General features: G+C 38.1%; 1 protein-coding gene across 2 annotated transcripts in view; it reads left to right on the top strand.

The window, feature by feature from the left end:
* The window catches only part of NMD3 (NMD3 ribosome export adaptor), a 150,346-nt gene that overhangs the window by 63,899 nt on the left and 64,784 nt on the right, over nucleotides 1-21,663 (top strand). The gene's annotated exons all lie outside the window — the stretch shown is intronic.

Here is a 21,663-nt window from a genome sequence, read left to right as displayed (position 1 = left end):
TCTTGGGTATCTACTCTGTCATGCTCTGTTCTAGCTGTTGGGAATAGAGCAGTGAATAAGGCAGAAACCTGCTCTCATTTAGGGGAAGCAGATAAATAGAAAACAAAGGAAGCAGAGTAATTGGTGATTTGAGCATAACAAGTACCATGGAGAAAAATCAGGGAAGGGGATGTAGGCTGCTTGTTTGGGAAAGCAAGTAGGAAAAACATGTCAGTTTTAAATATTGTTGTATGGGAAGGTATTGCTGAGAAAATGACATTAGAGCTGTCAACCTAAATAACAGAGAGAGGCTCTCTAAGAGAAAATGGTATTTATTTGGGAATAGAGCATTGCAATGGGAATATAACTGCCATTGTAAACTATGTGTGCATTCAGGGAGATAAAGGCAGACACAGGCTTTTTAAAGAAAAAATGAAGAGGGTTACATAATTGTTTTTTGTTTCGTTTTTGTTTTTTTGAGACAGTCTCACTCTGTTGCCCAGGCTGGAGTGCAGTGGTACAATCTTGCCATTTCTTAAAGGATAACTTATATCCAAACAATTCAGCATCAATACTGCTGTATTCATCCGTCACTCCCCATTTCTAAAAGGATAACTTATATCCTTTTAGAAATGGGGAGTGATAGATGAATAAAAACACAATTTAAAAGAAACTGCAGTGTACTTAGCAGCTTGGAACTGGGAAGCAAGTAGCCTTGGCTTTGGAACAAGCCACCCTCCAGCTTGACCTTGCAAGATGAGGATTCCCATTTCTTCACTCTCCCTGCTGCAGCCCTTTTCCCTTTGCTGTACTCAGGGTTACCTCTGGAGCTGGAGTAAGAGGAAAGAAGCAGGATTCTCTGAATCCTCAGCCCTGCTACTGCAGCCCATGTGGCCACATAGCATGGTCGTTAGGAGCATGAACTGAGATCAAACAGTTCATACCCTGACCACCATCTATCTGGGGTCTGAGTTCTTAGCTTCATCTGTAAAATGAAGATAAAAATTAGTAGCTACCTATTAAGAGGCATGAGAATTAAGTAGGATAATGTTCACAGATAAAATGCATGGCAAAGAGCTGTTACATGTAAACACTATGAAAACCTTGGCTGTTATTGTTATTTTTATTATTTGACATTCTTTAATTTAAAAAGACACACTGGACTTGGTTAAGATTTGGCTCTTCATCTGTCTCTTCATCGTCTCCAGTCAAATGTCCTGTGGGAACTCTCTGTGGTACTGACCCTACACATCTGGGTTGGATATAGTTTACTGGAAATAAAACCAACATGAACAGTGAATAAATACAACAATGACAACTAGCTTTCCACTTCTTAAAAACCCCAGTAATGCTAAGGATGGGGTCACACAGAGATGCAAGGAAGAGAGGATAGTGAGGAGGGAGCTGCATAACTAACTACCTCTACTTTGTAAACTGATCCGCCTCCTCCCAATACCTTTGAGCACTTCTTCAAGTTCTGTTAGTAGTAGAAAATATGTAACTAAAGAGGATTGAAAAGCCCAATTAAATATATTTTACTTAATTGTGTTGAATATAAGAAAGGGTTTTTCAAATAGCCCATGTGTTTGATAATTTTTTTTTCACCATATAAACGTGTTGAACCACTGACCTTTGTGGAGGCGGGAGTGCGGGGTGCAGTGGAGGGAGTGTACAGTGGCAGACTCCCAGGTGCAGGCTGTATACACTTCGGTCAATTCTGAAGTTTCCTCATTTGTAAAATGGGGAGAACATTTTCCTCACAAGGCTGTTGAGAGGATTGAGGCGTGTGATGTGTGGGAAGTGTCTTAGCCAAAATAAGCTTTTAATGATGTGAGTCTGTTTTTTTTTTTAAGCCCTTTCTTCAATTATTTCACATTTTTTGCCACATCTTTGGAACTGCTTAATTATTCAGGATTTTTATATTGAGGTTATGGATTATGAAAGGGCTTTGCTAATAGGTTTATCTCCTGCTGACTTTTAAAATTGCAATATAACTGCATATCAGCATGTCAATTATGAGAAAGAGCAAACAATTCAGCATTAATACTGCTGAATGCCTTGGTAAAATGTTTTTTATAAAAAGGAGTTTGAAAGTATAGTTATAAGAAAACTTCCTGTTTTTAATGTTTATCTGACCTACGGATATATTTTGCAATTTGATAGTTTTTCTCATTTTTAAAGTTTTTTTCTGATTATGCAGTTATCACAAAAATGTGAAGATCAGAATAAAATCACTCATAATCCTATTGCCCAGAAATAGTCACTCGTAACTTAATTTTTTCTCTTTGATATGCATAGCTCTTTGTATGACTTTTTCCACTTAAAAGTATATCTCAAGTATTTTCCCAAATTGCTAACATTTAAATTGCTTTCATAATGGATGTACTGTGATCTACATAATTATTTTCCTAATTTAGGCAATAAACTTTGCCTAAGCCTCTTCACAAGAAATGCTCTTGAGTGTGAGCTTTGTCTGCATTTCTAATTAATACCTGAGCATGAATTCTTAGGAGTAAAATTATTGGGGCAATGTTATTTATCTATTGCAGTGTAACAAACCACTTTAAAACTTAGTGATTAAAAACAACAGTAACAATTCATTTGCTCACAATTTTGCAATTTGGGAAGGGCTCTTTGTGGACAATTCATCTCTGTTCCACATAATGTTAGCTGAAGTGATTTCACTGGGGCTAGAGATCCACTTACAAGACAGATCATTGATATAGCTGACAAACTTGTGTTGGCTGATGGCTGGGGACATTGAATGCCCTCCAGATGGGCTTCTCTACTGGGTTCCAGGAGGGAGGAAATGGAAGCTGCTAATTCTCTTCAAGGCTAGGCACAAAACTGGCAGAGTCCCTTCCACCATGCTCCATTGCTCAAAGAGGTCCCAGGCCAAATTCTATAGCGTGGTTATAATAGGCCACACTTCTTTCTGGGGGCTATGTCAAAGAATTTTTGGCCATAATGAATTTACTACAGTGAGCATATTGTTGAAGGGTCTTTATACACGTTAGCAAATCACTTTCCAGAAAGGTTGCCCATCATCACACTCAACTACATTAAATATAAAAAATTCTAAAAATCTCTATTTATTCAATAGGTAAAATATGGGATCTCATTGTTTTACTTTGAACTTACCTAGTGTACTTACACACACGATAAAAATTTATATTTCTTCCTTTGTGTAAAGAAGAAATATGTTTTCTCATTTTTGGAGCCAATTTGGTTAAGTGCTAAACAATCTTACAGAATTATAGGAGTTGTTTATACATATTATTGACATTAAGAATGTGTCATAGTTGTTATAAATAATCCTTTAAGTTTTTTAAATTAAAAATAAAAACCTTTCCTCTTAACTGAGAAAAAATTAGATAAAACAATTTCCAATTAAATTCACATGATCTCATGAGCCTGGCTGCCATGGATTGATCTCATAACAATATATGTTTTACATTTTAATAGACTATTTTGAGTCAATTTCAGTTTTACTCATCTAACATGTCAACCGAAACCCAGAAATTAGTATGATTTATTAATTATCTTTATTTTGGAAGGACTGAATCCAAAAAGTTTGGATAAGTTTGTCAGAATAAAGATGGAGGGGCAAAACTGTGTCATCATCCCTTTATTTGCTCTTTGTGCCTCCTCTAAACCTCCCTGAGCCTCACTTTTTTAAACTGTAAAATAGGGTAACAGCAGGGACACTGTGAGACTTAGAGAAGATGTTTTTGAGGAGCCTAGCATGTAATGGTGTGTAGTGGGTACCATCATTACTCACCTGAGTTCTCCCTTGTGAACCTAGGATAGTTCTTATTTCCAGACTATCAGAGTAAGTTCTACAGATGGCTTTCCAAGCAGGGATTTGGGTTGTGTGAGTTCTATTATCCAGCCCACCTCAGTTGGTGTCCATTACTCTGTCGGTGTCGGCAACACGTGGTGTGTTGCTCAGGGATGCAAACTTGATGCCTTGTCTGAATGGCACATCACTAATGTCAGGTCACAGCTGGAGCAATTGTCTGTGGGACTGTATGATATACTCCTTGAGAATGACTCTTGAGGAGCTTCTCAGAGGAATTTGATGTCCAATCTTAATATTCTGAGAGTTCCTTGCTAGTGTTGTGACTAATAATACCTTATACCACTTGCGTGCCATTTGATAGTTTTCATAGGACTTTATGTATTTTTGTCTTCTTTGATCTTCACAGCCATCCTGGGAGGCCAGCCATTCAGATATTATTTCCCTTTTTTACCCATGAGAAAGTCAAGGCTCAAATGGGTTATGACTTGCCTAAAGTTACAAAGTTTGTAAGTTCCAGGCCTAACACCAGATGGCTCCCACAGGCCCCATCCAGAGTGTTCCTATTTGATTGTATGCTGCCTAACTCTCCACCAAGGACATTGTGACAGATGGCCGTGAAATGAGGAGATCTACAGGATGAATTGTTTTCCTGTTTTGCATTAAAATGAGTTAACAGAGTGCAGTAGTCAGTGTGTACTCTAGAGTCACCTGGAGTTACTGTCTGCATTTGAATGCTGGCTCCATTACTTAACTATGTACCCTTTCTTGCAAAAGGAACGCAGATAAGACAAATGTAACTTTCTGAAGTTTTAAGACCAGAAGGATCAATTTCTATGTTTATTCAAAAGAAACTTAATCTCTCCATACCTCAGATTCTCCATCTGTAAAATGAGAATAATGTTGGTAGCTAGCTTATAGGACAGTTGGGGAATTACATTAGAACATCTATGCAAAGCAAAAGCACAAGGTCCAGCACCAAAGTAAACACTAACCAAAGCCTCTGTTCTTACTTGGTATGATCTGTGAAACCTTAAAAATGTCTGCTACTGGCCTTTTGCTGTGCTTTGTACTTCAAGCCCTGGCTTCAGGAAGGCTCTGTTGTAAGAGAACTGCCCTCCATGAGACAAGAACTGTCCTTTCCATGGAGAGGCAATCTTGACCAATGTCCTCCAACACATTAACCCAGTTTATCATATTGGCACTGAAGGAACACTCAGGTAAGTATTGATTGTCTTGAGATTAAAAAAAGAATTCAGCCATTTACCACTCTTAACATTTTGTTGTATTCACTGCCCATCTTATATAGCCATTTAAAATTGGAATCATATTGTATAAATACTTTTTGCAATTTGTTTTCTTTAATTCATGTTTTTATTGTCTTTGCACCTTCTTAGTAACCAATAATAATAATAAAGTTTGCTTCATGGTTGCATTGGATTCCATATGTGGAGATACTATTATTTATTACCTGTTCGGTATGTGGGACAGTTAGTTTTATTTTCCTGTTATAAGTAATGCTATAGTAAACATCCTTCTACACAAATCTTTAAGATGTTCTCTCACTATATCCTTAAATTCCTAGAAGTGGAATAACTAATTCAAAGAGTACATAAAGTTTGAGAAATATTGCCAAACTGTCTCCTAGAAAGCTTTAATAATTTACTACTTGCATCAACAGTATATGTGAGTATTAAGGATCAATTCATTCTAGCCCTTACACATTCTCTTATAACCAATTGTTCTTCCAACCCTTCATTCTAAATATAGTCGTATATAAAGCCTCTATTTTAGATCAGCTCTTGGTTCCAGCTACATTGTTTCATTTAGTATCTCCTAAACATCCTCTGTGGGCACCCTCTCCAGGCCTTTACCTTCTTTCTTTATTTTTTTTTTGGAAATATATTCTTCCTCTTATCTCTGCATCATATATCCTTAATTTTTAAATTAAGTCCCAACTCATATGTAAACCTTTCCTGACTGTCTGATTTAGTAAATAACCTCACCCCTGAAATCTCTCAACCCTACATTGTACTTTGTCTTCATCAGTCATTTGATACTCATCATATGCTGCCTTATCTGTGAATTACCTTTGTATGCATTCCTATACTGGTTTCTGAAGGACTTGTATAGTACAGAATTACACTTAAAAATCCCCTGTGATGGAGGGATCCAAGACGGATGATTAAGAGCAGCTCAGGGTTGCAGCTCCCAGTGAAAGCACGGAGGCCGCTGCAGGTGATCCCCAGGCAAGCAGGGCCTGGAGTGGACCTCAGCAGTCCTACAGCAGAGGGGTCAGACTGTTAGAAGGAAAACTAAGAAACAGAAAGAAATAACTTCATCATCAACAAACTGGACATCCACTCAGAGACCCAATCTGAAAGGCAACAACTATAAAGATGACAGGTGGATAAATCCACAAAGATGGGAAGAAACCATCACAAAAAGGATGAAAACATCGGAAACCAGAATGCCTCTCCTCCTACAAGGGATCACAACTCCTCACCAGCAAGGGAACAAGGCTGGATGGAGAATGAGTGTGATGAATTGACAGAATCAGGCTTCAGAAAGTGGGTAATAAGAAACTTCTGTGAGCTAAAAGAACATGTTCTAACCCAATGCAAAGAAACTAAGAACCTTGAAAAAAGATTTTACAAAATGCTAACGAGAATAAACAACTTAGGAATATAAGTGAATTGATGGAGGTGAAAAACACAACATGAGAACTTCATGAAGCATACACAAGTTTCAACAGCTGAATTGACCAAGCAGAAGAAAGGATATCAGAGGTCGAAGATCGAATCAATGAAATAAAACGATAAGGCAAGATTAGAGAAAAAAGATTTAGGGTAAATAAGAATGAACAAAGTCTTCGAGAAATATGGGACTATGTGAAAAGACCTAATCTACATTTGATAGTTGTACCTGAATGTGATGGAGAGAATGAATCCACCTGGAAAATACTCTTCAGGATATTATCCAGGAAAACTTCCCCAACTTAGCAAGGCAGGCCAATATTCAAGTCCAGGAAATACAGAGAACACCACAAAGATATTCATCAAGAAGAGCAACCCCAAGGCACATAATCATCAGATTCACCAGGGATGAAATAAAGGAGAAAATACTAAGGGCATCCAGAGAGAAAGGTCAGGTTACCCACAAAGGGAAGCCCATCAGACTCACAGCAGATCTGTCAGCAGAAACCCTACAAACCAGAAGAGAGTGGGGGCCCATATTCAACATCCTTAAAGGAAAACACTTAAAGCCCAGAATTTCATATCCAGCCAAACTAAGCTTCATAAGTGAAGGAAAAATAAAATCCTTTGCAAACAAGCAAGTACTCAGAGATTTAATCACCACCAGGCCTGCTTTACAAGAGCTCCTGAAAGAAGCACTCAGCATAGAAAGGAGCAACCAGTACCAGCCACTTCAAAAACATACCAAATGGTAAAGAGCATTGACACAATGAAGAAACTGCATCAACTAATGGGCAAAACAGTCAGCTAGTATCAAAATGGCAGGATCAAATTCACACATAACAATATTAACCCTAAGTGTAAATGGGCTAAATGCCCCAATCAAAAGACATAGACTGGCAAATTGGATAAAAAGCCAAAACCCATCGGTGTGCTGTATCCAGGAAACCCATCTCACATGCAAGGATACACAAAGGCTCAAAATAAAGGGATGGAGGAAGATTTACCAAGCAAATGGAGATAAAAAAAAAGCAGAAGTTGCAATTCTCGTCTCAGATAAAATAGACTTTAAACCAACAAAGATTAAAAGAGACAAAGAAGGACATTACATAATGGTAAAAGGATCAATGCAACAAGAGGAAGTAATGATCCTAAATATATATGCACCCAATACAGGAGCACCAAGATACATAAGGCAATTTCTTAATGACTTACAAAGAGACTTAGACTCCCACACAATAATATTGGGAGACTTTAACACCCCATTGTCAATATTAGACAGATTAACGAGACAGAAAATTGACAAGGATATCCAGGACTTGAACTGAGACCTGGACCATGCAAATCTAATAGACATTTACAGAACTCTCCACCCCAAATCCACAGAATATACACTCTTCTTAACACCACATCACACCTACTCTAAAATTGACCACATAATTGGAAGTAAATCACTCCTCAGCAAAAGCAAAAGAACGGAAATCATTACAAACAGTCTCTCAGACCACAGTGCAATCAAGTTAGAACTCAGAATTGAGAAACTAACTCAGAACCGCACAACTTCATGAAAGCTGAACAACTGGCTTTTGAATGTTGACTGGATAAACAATGAAATGAAGGCAAAAATAAAGATGTTCTTCAAAACCAGTGAGAACGAAGACACAACATACCAGAATCTCTGGGACACATTTAAAGCAGTGTCTAGAGGAAAATATATAGCAATAAATGCTCACATGAGAAGCAAGGAGAGATCTAATATTGACACCCTATCATCAAAATTAAAAGAGCTAGAGGAGCAAGATCAAACAAAACCTCAAAATCTAGCAGAACACAAGAAATGACTAAGATCAGAGCAGAACTGAAGGAGATAGAGACACAAAAAACCCTTCAAAAAATCAATAAATTCAGGAGCTGGTTTTTCGAAAAGATCAACAAAATAGAGACACCACTAGCCAGATTAATAAAAAAGAAAAGAGAGAATAATCAAATAGATGCAATAAAAAACAATGAAGGAGATATCACCACAGATTCCACAGAAATACAAATCATAATCAGAGATTATTACAAACAACTCTCTGCACATAAGCTAGTAAACCTGGAAGAAATGGATAAATTCCTGAACGCTTGCATCCTCCCAAGCCTAAACCACAAAGAAGTCAAAACGCTGAATAGACCAATAACAAAGTCTGAAGTTGAGGCAGCAATTAAGAGCCTACCAACCAAAAAAAGCTTAGGTCCGGATGGGTTCACAGCCGAATTCTACCAGACATACAAAGAGGAGCTGGTACCATTCCTTCTGAAACTATTCCAAACAATACAAAAGGAGGAGATCCTTCCCAAATCATTTTATGAGACCAACATCATCCTGATACCAAAACCTGGCAGAGACTCAGCAAGAAAAGAAAACTTCAGGCCAATATCCATGATGAACATAGATGCAAAAATCTTCAATAAAATACAGGCAAACCAATTGCAACAGCACATCAAAAAGCTTATCCACCATGATCAAGTAGGATTCATCCTGGGGATGCAAGGCTGGTTCAACATAAGCCTATAAACATAATTCATCACGTAAACAGAACCAAAGACAAAAACCACATGATTATCTCAATTGATGCAGAGAAGGCCTTTGACAAAATTCAACAGTGCTTTATGCTAAAAACCCTCAATAAACTAGGTATTGATGGAATGTATCTCTAAGTAATAAAAGCTATTTACGACAAACCAACGCCAATGTCATACTGAATGGGCAAAAACTGGAAGCATTCCCTTTTAAATCTGGCACTAGACAAGGATGCCCTGTCTCACCACTCCTATTCAATATAGTACTGGAAGTTCTAGCCAGAGCAATCAGGCAAGGAAAAGAAATAAAGGGTATTCAAATAGGAAAGGAGGAAGTCAAATTGTCTCCATTTGCAGACGACATGATTGTATATCTAGAAGACCCTATCGTCTCAGCCCAAAATCTCCTGAAACTGATAAGCAACTTCAGCAAAGTCTCAGGATAGAAAATCAATTTGCAAAAATCACAAGCATTCCTATACACCAATAACAGACTTAAAGAGAGCCAAATCACAAATGAACTGCCATTCACAATTGCTACAAAGATAATAAAATACCTAGGAATACAACTAACAAGGAATGTAAGGACCTCTTCAAGGAGAACAACAAACCACTGCTCAATGAAATAAGAGAGGACACAAACAGATGGAGAAACATTCCATGTTCATGGTTAGGAAGAATCAATATTGTGAAAATGGCCATACTGCCCAAAGTAATTTACAGATTGAACACTATCCCCATCAAGCTACCAACCACCTTCTTCACAGAACTGGAAAAACCCATCTTAAACTTCCTATGGAACCAAAAGAGAGCCTGCATAGCCAAGTCAATTCTAAGCAAAAGAACAAAGTGGGAGGCATCACACTACCGGACTTCAAGCTATACTATAAGGTGACAGTAATCCTAGCATCATGGTACCAGTACCAAAACAGATATATAGACCAATGGAACAGAACAGAGGCCTTGGAGGCAACACAACACATCTACAACCATCTGATCTTTGACAAATCTGACAAAAACAAGCAATGGGGAAAGGAGTCCCTGTTTAATAAATGGTGTTGGGGAAACTGGCTAGCCATGTGCAGAAAGCAGAAACTGGACCCCTTCCTGACACCTTACACTAAAATTAACTCCAGATGGATTAAAGACTTAAACATAAGACCTAACACCATAGAAACCCTAGAAGAAAATCTAGGCAAAACCATTCAGGACATAGGCATAGGCAAGGACTGCATGACCAAAACACCAAAAGCATTGGCAACAAAAGCCAAAATAGTCAAATGGGACCTAATCAAACTCCACAGCTTCTGCACAGCAAAAGAAACAGTCATTAGAGTGAATTGGCAACCAACAGAATGGGAAAAAATTTTTGCAGTCTACCCATCTGACAAAGGGCTGGTAACCAGAATCTACAAAGAACTAAAACTAGATTTACAAGAAAAAAACAAACAAGCCCATACAAAAGTGAGCAAAGTATATGAACAGACACTTTACAAAAGAAGACGTATATGAGGCCCACAAACATATGAAAAAATGCTCATCATCTCTGGTCATTAGAGAAATGCAAATCAAAACTGCATTGAGATACCATCTCATACCAGTTAGAATGGTGATCATTAAAAAATCTGGAGACAACAGATGCTGGAGAGGATGTGGAGAAAAGGAACACTTTTACACTGTTGGTGGGAGTGTAAATTAGTTCAACCGTTGTGGAAGACAGTGTGGCAATTCCTCAAGGACCTAGAAATAGAAATTCCATTTGACCCAGCAATCCCATTACTGGGTGTATATCCAAAGGATTATAAATTGTTTTACTATAAGGACACATGCACATGAATGTTCATTGCAGCACAGTTTACAATAGCAAAGACCTGAAACCAACCTAAATGCCCATTGATGATGGACTGGACAGGGAAAATGTGGCACGTATACACCATGGAATATTATGCAGCCATCAAAAATGATGAGTTCGTGTCCTTTGTGGGGACTTGGATGAACCTGGAAAGCATCATTCTCAGCAAACTGACACAAGAACAGAAAATCAAACACTGCATGTTCTCACTCATAGGCGGGTGTTGAACAATGAGAACACATGGACACAGGGAGGGGAGCATCACACACTGGGATCCGTTGGGGGAAATAGGGGAGGGACAGAGGGGGATGGGGAGCAGGGGAGAGATAGCATGGCGAGAAATGCCATATATAGGTGATGGGGAGGAAGGCAACAAATCACACTGCCATGTGTGTACCTATGCAACAATCTTGCATGTTCTTCACATGTACCCCAAAACCTAAAATGCAATAAAAAAAAATCCCTTGTATAGTTACTGAAATGCCAGGAGTTTGTTCTACGTCCTACTGCTCACTGCACAGAAAGCCCATCACTGAGACAATGAGTATTTCCAGGGAAGAAGGCTTAATCAGGTGCTGCAGCCAAGGAGATGTGAGATCAGTCTCAAATTCATCTCCCTGACCTACTAAAATCAGGGGTGTATATAACATGGAAGAAATGTAACTACATGCAGGAAAACGTAAACTCAGGAGGCATAAGGAGGAGGAGTTGGTGAAGAGGCAGCAGGTGGTCAGTTAGGCAAACATGATGAGTGAAGGGTCTGGCTTCTCTTTGTCTGGATGTGTTGATTTGGTAAGTGTCAGTTCCTTTATAGCATCTGGGAGGCCTTATGTTTGGTTTCTTGTGAAAGGAACTCAGATAAGACAAATGTAACTGTCTGAAGTTTTAAAAACAGAGGGTCACTTTTTATGTTTATTCAAAAGAAACCATAAACATCAGTTCTGTGGGGACAATTTGGCCCCGCAGAGTATCAATATCACTCATAACCTACATAAATGTGGCTTTGTGTATAACTGCACTGTATTATATATGCATGTATAATGTGTATAATAGAACTCCAATGAGGGATCATAATGAAAACTTAAATTGCCTTTTGGGTAACTGCCATACCAGATCAGACACTCCCCATTTTTCCAGTCACCAACAAAAACAGGTATTCTTGTTAGACCTGTCCCAGACATCTAGAAGGCTTAGATACTCAGTCTCCTTGAACTTATACCTCCAATGTATTATGCTTATCTAAACAAAAAATGATAGGGACTCTTTTTCACATAGCACTTAGGGAATAGCTGAATTCAATTTTAAATCATAAAATTGTAATAAGAATAATTTGGTCAATGTCTAGAATCAGGAATCAATGTCAATTTGACAAAGGATATATGTACACAAACAACAAAACTAAATGTCATTCTTAAAAAATATTTAACTTCCAGATATAGGTGATGGGAGGATGAAGGCAGTAAACCACCTTGCCACGTATGTACCTATGCAACAATCCTGCATGATCTGCACATGTACCCCAGAACCTAAAGCACAATAAAAAAAAAATTTAACTTGAAAGATGTAGGAAATCTTAATACTATTAGTGATCAGAAATGATAGCTCTTTCAAAGAATGCTGAGATTGGACCAAGTGTGGTGGCTCATACCTGTAATCCCAGCACTTTGGGATATCGAGGCATGTGGATCATCTGTAGTCAGGAGTTTGAGACCAGCCTGGCCAACATCGGGAAATCCTGTCTCTACTAATAATCCAAAAATTTAGGCGGGCATGGTGATGGGTGCCTATAACAGCTACTTGGGAGGCTGAGGCAGAAGAATCACTTGAACCTGGCAGGCGGAGGTTGCAGTGTGCCGAGATCACAGCATTGCACTCCAGCCTGGGCAAAAAGAGTGAAACTCCATCTCAAAAAAAAAAAGCTGAGATTGAACAAATGTTCAATAAGTCACATTATATAAATGAGTAGGTACATAACGCAAACATACCACAATAAGCTAAAAATTCTATAATTCCATGTTGCATTTAGATATAGCAGTTGCTCTTCATCATTGGTTTTAAATGATCTAGTTACTATTACTGGCAATCTTAGAAGATAAGGCATAAGAAAAGGTAGTTATGTGACATTTATAATCTGTCACAGTTTATAGAGTCCATCATCCCACTGGAGTATCATGACCAGGCTTTCAGATAGGCATGAATTATACAAATAAATAATTGAAAACTCAAGGTGGTTAAAAACTGGGTTAAAACCATGCAACCAATAAGTGGGATCCCCAAGTCTCACACCTGGGTTTGTTTGGCTTTCAGTGTAGCGTGCACTCTGCTGTAACCTGTGCTTCTACTGCATATTAAGAGCAAATTTCAGGTTCAGAAGCCTTGCTCTGCCTCAGTGTCTTTACACTGGTAGTTCTCTCTTCCTGGACTGTTCAGCATGCAGGTGTATACATACTTGTCTCACTCCCTTACCTCCTTAGTTCTCTGCTCAAATGTTGGTTTATTTGTGAGTTCTTCCTTGACTAGTTACAATACTAATAATTCATACCTCTCCACACATACCTAAGAATTTCTTCACTTTTTTCCTTGCTTTATTTTTTTCTCAAAGTACTTATCGCCATTTGACATATTATATATTTACTTGCTAACACTAGCATGTAGGATCCATAAGGACATAAAGTTTTGTTCTGTGCCCTACTGTATCCCAGCCCTAGAGCAGTGTAAGCATCTGGCAGGCATTCAATAAATATTTGTAGGATATAAACAAGTTAAAAAAATAAATCTATATACTTTCATGTTTGAATTTGTAGCAGAACATTGGTATTGGTATTGTAATTATGTAAGAATTCACAAATAAAATGGCAATTGAGCAAGGAGCTAAGGAGTTTGTGGGAGTGAGACAAGAGGTAGATGTCTGCGTGATGAACAGCCCAGGCAGAGAGAATTGGCAGTATAAAGACTAGGCTTCTATGGCAGTGTGGTCTAAACTGCTTGATTTCTATCTCTGAGTTGTTCATCCATTCATTTATTCATTCACCATGCTTTGCTTTTCTTCATATCCCTTATCACCACCTAAAACTTGATTTTTAAAATATATATATATATATATATATATATATATGCATTCTTATACTTATGTCTTTCTCCTTATTTCATTCTAATATAAGCTTCAAGAAGGAAGGGCTTTGCCTTGTAAAATGCCACATCTTCGCATTGTGAACGGTGTGTGGCATAAAGTAGGAGTCCAATAAATATCTTTGATTAAACAATAATTAGTATATTAATTTATAAACATTTGTTGAGCACCTACTATATGCCTGGCATAATCTTTGTCTTTAGTCTCACGAGAAAGGAAAACAAGTCAACAGAAAATTGCAGTGTAGGTAAGATTTGCCATGGAAGGAGGAGGACCTCTATAGGGACTCCTAACCCAGCTGTGAAGGGTCAGGAGAGCTTTAAAGGCAGGATTATCCTCAGCGAAGCTTGAAGAATGACAACACATGCAAATGTGCCAAGCCAAGTAAAGACAGGCAAAGTCTTGGAAGTGGAAACATTTTGAGATGGTGGGAGCCTGTGACTCAGGGCTGAAGGAGAAGTGGCCAGAGGAAGCTGGAAAGCCAAGGGGCTCAGATGACATGCAGGCCCATTGGACTTTATTCTGAGCTCAGTGGAGAAGTCTAAGCAGGGATTCAACATGAACAGATTTTCTTTATTATCCCACTGTCAGCATTTGAGAGAAAGGACAGGGTAGCAAAAATCAATCTTCATATCAAGTTCACAAAATCAGCAAATTGTAGGTTTGACACAACGAATGAGCTCTTCAGTTGGTTAGGCACAGGCATGAGATGGGACTTTACTTCCCAATTAACCTTCAGCCTGGCTGGTGAAGAAACCCAATTGTAGGCCCAGCCTTCTCTAAGTGGAGACTGAAATGTGCTATGGTCAGGTGGAGACAGCCTAACCCCTGTACAGCTCTTGGTGACAGTTGTGGGTGTCTTTGAAATGCTTGACAGAGGCTTTCTCTCTGGTGTAAAAAATGAAATTAAGCAAAGCTCTGAAATTGAAATATCCTTAAAAGCTGGCAATTTATACTCTAAATAATTCTAGAGAGTAACAGAAAGATAAAACCCCTCCTTTCTTTATTTAAATTATGCATGCAAATATTACATTTAATACTTAGAAAGTTTTTTAAAGCAATAAGGTGGGTAAGCAGAAAATAAAAGTGTTAATATAAGTCGACTTTCACCAAAAGTCTAGTTTCTTGAGACCTTATGCCAATTTGTGTCAGCAAAGTCAACCTCTACCTGAATATAATAGAGAAATATTAGGAGGCCTGTGAATGTATGTTAGGGCAGGGAGATCTGTGCCTATGGAGAAAACTCCAGCACAGTGAGAGAAAAGGTCTGGTGAAGAGTACATATCCAGTTACCCAGTTCACCTTTGGTTGGATGTCGGCCCTATCTGTGAAAAGCACAGCGTTAACTATATACCTACGATGATAAGGACTGTGTAGTTGAATAGTTGCATGTATTTGTACATGTAGCTTTTTTTTTTTTTACATTCAATTAATTTTTTTGATTGAGTGCAACTCACATAACATAATCATTTTAAAGTGACTAATTCAGTGCCATTTAGAGCATTCACAATGTTGTACAACTGCCATCTCTATTACCAAACACTTTTATTGCCCCAAAGGAAATCCTGTATCTGTTAAGCAGTTGCTCCCTATTCCTCCTCTCCTGGCCCTGGTAATCATCAATCATCATTCCATCTTTATGAATTTATCTATTCTGGATATTGGTTTGGCTCTGTGTCTCCACCCAAATGTCACCTTGAATTGTAATAATCCCCACATGTCAAGGGCAGGACCTGGTAGAGATAATTGAATCATGGGGCAGTTCCCCCCATGATGTTCTTGTGATAGTGAGAATTCTTACAAGATCTGATGGCTTTATAAGGGGCTTCCCTCTTCACTAGGCACTCATTCTCCCTTGGCACTCATTCTCCCTCCTGCTGCCCTGTAAAGAGGTGCCTTCCGCCATGATTGTAAGTTTCTTGTTGCCTCCTCAGTCATACAGAACTGTGAGTCGATTAAACCCCGTTACTTTATTCCACTGAATGGAATATTTCAATGGCATTTAGTCCATTCACAATGTTGTACAACTGCCATCTCTATTTCTAAACACATTTACTGCCTCAAAGGAAATCCTGTATTTTTTTAAGCAGTTGCTCCCTATTCCTTCTTCTCTTCTGGTCCTGGTGACCACCAATCATCATTCCATCTCTATGAATTTACCTATTCTGAATATTTCAGACAAACAGACTTACATGATATGTCACATTTTGTGTCTGGCTTCTTTTCCTTAACACAATAATTTTGAGGTTCATTTACCTTGTAGCATTAATGAAGTATTAATACTTCATTCCTTTTTATGGTTGAAAATGTTGCATTTTATGTCTATACTACAATTTGTTTTTGCATTCACCTGTTGATGGACATACACGCTGTTTCTACTTTTGGCTATTGTGAATAGTGCTGCTATGAACATATGTGTACATTCACTTGTTCGAGTACCTGTTTACAACTCTTGTCAGAATCTACTGCCCAACTTACTTTTTTTTTTTTTTGGCAAAGAAGCAAAGCAATTCAATGGAGAAAGTATAGTCTTTTCAACTAATGGTGCTAGAGCAATTGGGCATCTATAGGCAAAAAAATAAACCATGACCTAACCCTGATACCTCATATTAAGATTAATCCCAAATGGATCATGAATCTAAACATAAAATTTAAACTATACAAACTTCTAAAAGGAAACATAGGAAAAAATCTTCTAGACCTCGGGCTAGGTGAACAGTTCTTAGATATGACACCAAACACGCCATCCATAAAAGACAGACTTGGTAAATGGGTCTGTAAAAACTTTAAGATGTTTGCACAGCAAAATAACCTGTTAAGAGTATGAAAAGACAAGTTACATAGAAAATATTTTCAAACCACAGATTTGACAAAGGTCTTATATCTAGACTGTACCAAGAACTCTCAAACTCATCACTGAAAAAACAAACAGATCAATTGGAAAATGCACAAAAGACTAGAACAGCTACTTCATCAAAGAGGAGATACAGATGACAAATAAGCTCATTAAAAGATATCAACATCATTAGCTGTTAGGAGAAGGCAAATTAAAACTACAACAAGATATCACTACTCACCAATCAGATGAGGCAAAATAGTAATCCTCCCAAATGCTGGAGAGAATGCAGAGAAACTAGATTTCTCATACATTGTTAAGATGTCTAATGACACAGATACTGTGGAAAGATATTTGGCAGTTTCTTATAAAGCAAAACGTACTTACCACGATGACCCAGCATTTGCACTTTTGAGCGTTTATCCCGGAAAAATGAGAACTTAGCTGCACACAAACATCTGCAAACAAGTGTTTCTAGCAGCTTTGTGATAGTCCCAAACTGGAAAGAGCCAAACTCTAGTACATCTACACAGTGGAATACTACTCAGCAATAAAAAAGAAATGAACTATTGATACATGCAACAATCTGGATGAATCTCAAGGGCATTATGCTGAGTGAAAAAAGCCAATTGCAAAAGGTTACTACTGTATAAATCCATTTCTATAACATTTTCAAAATGGCAAAACTATAGTGACAGGCATGAGGAGTGGGTGTGAAGATAAAGGGAGAGTATGGAGGGTTTCTTTGGGGTGATTGAACAGCTCTGAGTTCTGATTGTGGTGGCTACATAAATATATACATGAAATAAAATTGCACAGAAATACACATACACATGCACACACACAAATAAGTGAGCACATGCAAAAACTGGTGAAACTGAACAAGATCTATAGTCTAGTTAACAGTATTATACCAAAGTCAATTTCATGTTTTTATATTGTATATAGGATGTCAGCACTAGGGGGGATGCTAGGAAAAGAGTGCAATGACTATTTTGCAACTTCCTGAGAATCTATAATTATTTCCAAATAAAAAGTTAAATAGAAACTAACTGGTGCTTGGGGATGGTGGCTCACAACTGTAATCCCAGCATTTTGGGAGGCTGAGGTAGGAGCATTGCTTGAGGACATGAGTTTGAAATTAGCCTGGGCAATATAGTGAGGCCCCGTCTTTCCAAAAAAAAAAAAAAAAAAAAACCCAGGTGTAATGGGGGCATACCTGTAATTCTAGCTACTTGAGAGGCCGAGGCAATAGGATTGCTTGAGCCCAGGTTTTCTTTTCTTCTTTCTTTCTTTCTCTCTCTCTTTTCTTTTCTTCTTTTCTTTGATGCAGGCTTGCTCTGTTTCCCAGGCTGGAGTGCAGTGGCAGAATCTTGGCTCACTGCAACCTCCACCTCCTGGGTTCCAGTGAATCTCATGTCTTAGTATCCTGATTGGCTGGGATTACAGGTGCATGCCACCACACCTGGCTTCTTCTTCTTTTTTTTTTTTTTTTTTCTTGTACTTTTAGAAGAGATGGAGTTTCACCATATTGGCCAGGATGGTCTCAAACTCCTGATATCAAATTATTTGCCCAACTTGGCCTCCAAAAGTGCTGGGATTATAGGCATGAGCCACTGTGCCCGGCTAAATCCAGGGGTTTGAGGCTGCAGTGAGCCATAATTGTACTATTGAACCCCAGCCGGGGTGACAGAATGAGGCCCTATCTCAAAACAAACTAGAAACTAAGTGGTGAGTAAAAATGCTCATGATGGTTTCTCACACCTGTAATCCCAGCACTTTGGTAGGGCGAGGTGGGCAGATTATTCTCGGTTGGGAATTGGAGACCAGCCTGACCAACATGGTGAAACCCCATCTCTACTAAAAATACAAAAATATTAACTGGACGTGGTGGCATATGCCTGTAGTCCCAGCTACTTGGGAGGCTGAGGCAGGATTATTGCTTGAACCTGGGAGGCCAATAGGATATAATTTGTATTTTATCAACACTTTGAATAAAGGCAACAATGATTTTGAACATTAAAAGTGTGATATTAGGTTTTGCTGAGCATTCTCAGTAAGAGAAAGTCCTTGTCTTTTGGGTGCCTGGAGTAGGGAAGATAATTTGGTAAGTGGTACCTTGTCTACTGGGAGGTGAGCAGATGTAAGCAACCACCTATGATCCCTGAATCAAATGAATTGAGTAATTCCAAGCAAAGTGTGGCAGGAATTTAGAGGAAGAAGATTTTATAGTGGCCTGAATGGCTGGGAAAATATTTCCCGAAGGAGGTGACTTTTGAAGTTACCCTCGAAAAATGGATTTTATTCAGAAGACAAGAAAGAGAATAGAGAAAGTTTTTATGGATGTCTTAGATTTTTTTGGTTAGTATTTTCTTAATCAAACTTCTACTTTATCTCAAAGCTTATTGTTTTATGCCTTTAGTCTCTGAAGCTGGATATGTTTAGGCATCCAGTTTCAGAGGAGGTATGCAGACATGGCTTGTTTTATTGCACTTCACTTCATAGACATGGTGTTTTTTACAAATTGAAGTGTTATAGCAAACATCCATTGAGCAAGTCTATTGGTACCGTTTTCCCAACAGTATGTGCTCACTTTGTGTCTCTGTGTCAAATTTTTGATAGTATAACTTTATTACTTAGTAATATATCATAGTTAATACTTGCCAATTAAGTAAGGAGGACCAAGTAAAATGCAAGTCCATCATTACAACAAATGTTGGAATAAACTGCTTGTGATCAAGCGTCTGTTCATATCTGGCATTTAGCTTTTTTTGAATTTGGCTTCTCTGGGCTAGAGCCCAATAATTAAATGCAAGAAAATACAGAATCAAGACTCTATTAGCTGCAAATAGTTTGTTGTGTTCCTACTGGGGCAATATTCTTTATTCAAGCATATTTCAAACTTTAAAATTATTATTATTATATCTGTTATGCTGATCCATGATCAGTGATCTTAGATGTTACTATTGTAATGGTTTTGAGGCACTGACAACTGTGATCATATAAGACAGTGAACATAATTGATAAATGTTATGTGTGCTCTGACTTGTCCAGTGACTGGCCCTTCTCCCATCTCTCTTCCTTTCTTCTGGCTTCTCTATTTTCTGAGACAAAACAGCATTGAAACTATAGCCATTAGCAGCGTTACAATGGCTGCTAAATGTTCAAGTAAAAGGAAGAGTCCCATCTAACTTTAAATCAAAAGCTAGAAATGATTACACTTACTGAGGAAGGCATGTTGAAAGCCAAGACAGGCCAAAAGCTAGGCCTCTTGAGCCAAACAGTTAGCTGACTTGTAAATGCAAAGAAAAAATTCTTGGAAATCGAAAGTGCTACTCCAATGAACAAAAATAATAAGAAAATAAAATAGCCTGATTGTTGATATGGAGAAAGTTTAAAAGACCAAACTGGCGACAACATTGCCTTAAACCAAACCCTAATTCAGAGCAATGCTCAAACTCTCTTCAATTCTATGAAGGCTGAGAGAGATGAGGAAGCTGAAGAAGGAATGCTTGAAGCTAACAGAGTTTGGTTCAGGAGGTTTAAGGAAAGATGCCATCTTCCTAACATAAAGGTACAAGGTGGAGCAGCAAGTGCTGATGTAGAAGCTGCAGCAAATTACCCAGGAGATCTAGCTAAAATCATTGATGAAGGCAATTACACCAAACAACAGATTTTTCAAGGTGGACAAAACAGACTTCCGTTGGAAAAGATGCTATCTGGGACTTTTATAACTGAACAAGAGAAGTCAGTGACTGGCTTCAAAGCTTCAAAAGACAGGCTGACCCTTGGTAGGGGCTAATGCAGCTGATGACTTTAAGTTGAAGCCAATGCTCACTTACCATTCTGAAAAACCTAGACTGTTAAGAATTGTGCTAACTCTACTCTGCCTGTGCTCTATAAATAGAACAACAAAACCTGGATGACAGCACATGTGTTTACAGTGTGATTTACTACATATTTTAAGTCCATTGTTGAGACCTACTGCCCAGAAAAGAAGATTCCTTTTAAAAGATTATTGCTCATTTGATAATACATCTGGTCATCTAAGACCTCTGATGAAGATATACAAGGAGAAGAATGTTGTTTTCATGCCTACTAATGTGTTTATTCTGCAGTCCATAGATCAAGGACTAATTCAACTTTCTAGTCTTATTATTTAAGGAATACGTTTTGTAAGACTGTAGCTGCTATAGATAATGATTCATCTGCTGGATCTGGGCAAAGTACACTGAAAAGCTTCTGGAAAGGATTCACCATTCTAGATGCCATTAACAACATTTGTGATTCATGGGAGGAAGTGAAAACATCATTAACAGGTGTGTGAAAGGAGTTCATTCCAATTCTCATAGGTGACTTTGCAGAGTTGAAGATTTCAGTGAAGGAAGTAAATGCTGATATGGTAGAACTAGCAAGAGAACCAGAATTAGAAGTGTAACCCGAAGGTGTGATTGAATGGCTGTAATCTCATGATCAAACTTTGGTGGATGAAGAATTACTTCTTATAGATGGGCAAAGAAAATGTTTTCTTTTTCTTTTTCTTTCTTTTTTTCTTTAGATGAAATCTACTACTGGTGAAGATGCTATGAGCATTGTTGAAATGACAACAAAGAATTTGGAATAATACATAAACTTGGTTGATATAGCAGTGGAGGGGTTTGAGAAGATTGACTCCAATTTTGAAAGGAACTCTATTGTGCTATAAACAGCATCACGTGCTACAGAGAAATCTTTCATGAAAGGAAGAATCAGTCTATGTGGCAAGCTTCATTGTTGTCTTATTTTATGAAATTTCCACAGCCACACCAG

This window comes from Sapajus apella, unplaced genomic scaffold (genome assembly GCF_009761245.1).
Source record: "Sapajus apella isolate SASKATOON/1434 unplaced genomic scaffold, GSC_monkey_1.0 scaffold4, whole genome shotgun sequence".
NCBI lineage: Eukaryota > Metazoa > Chordata > Mammalia > Primates > Cebidae > Sapajus > Sapajus apella.
The sequence above is the reverse complement of the archived record's forward strand: the minus strand, read 5'-3'. Positions and strand labels throughout refer to the sequence as shown.